Here is a 767-nt window from a genome sequence, read left to right as displayed (position 1 = left end):
CGTGCCAGAGCCAACAACTGTTACTGATATTTGTCATTAAATACACCTGATCCGCAAGCTTAAGCTTTGCTACATACAATCTGTTGGATTGTCTGGTCACCATAATAATGAGGCTCCTAGCCCTGTCATATATCTTCATCACACGGTCCTCTATGACAATTTTATTTCCACTCTCATCTAGTTGTCCCAAACTTATAATATTGCTTTTTAGTTTAGGTATGTAATAGACTTGCGATAAGATCAAGTGCTCATCGGTTTTGCATTTGAAGAGCACTATTCCTCGACCACAAATGTCTATTACAGAGTTATCATCGAAGCGTACCTTTCCAACAACAGATGTGTCGAGCTCACGAAACACCCTTCTTTCTCCTGACATGTGGTTGCTTGCTCTAGTATCTAGGAACAAGGAATTTTCAGCTCCAATATTGGCTGATGGCAACACTATAGTTTCATTCAACATCACAAAATCAGGGTCTTTGTCATGTGTGGTTTTAATTTCACACGCCTCTATCATCAGCAATGAAGACTCCTCATCCTTTTGCATCTCTATCAAGTTGAGTTGTTCGTCTTTTGTGGAACACTCTGATGCGAAGTATCCCATTTGCTGACACCTGTAACGTTTAATTTTACTTTTGTCAAATTTCTTCTTTTGAGTTTACGACTCTCCTCCATCTCCTCGATGCCAGTCACTTCTCCCACGGCCTCTCCATCTTCCACGACCCCGTCCCCTGCCTCCTTTGGAACTGCCTTGATCCTTCCATTCTTTC

The sequence above is a fragment of the Cucurbita pepo genome, unplaced genomic scaffold, assembly GCF_002806865.2.
Source record: "Cucurbita pepo subsp. pepo cultivar mu-cu-16 unplaced genomic scaffold, ASM280686v2 Cp4.1_scaffold001075, whole genome shotgun sequence".
Classification (NCBI taxonomy): domain Eukaryota; kingdom Viridiplantae; phylum Streptophyta; class Magnoliopsida; order Cucurbitales; family Cucurbitaceae; genus Cucurbita; species Cucurbita pepo.
The sequence above is the reverse complement of the archived record's forward strand: the minus strand, read 5'-3'. Positions refer to the sequence as shown.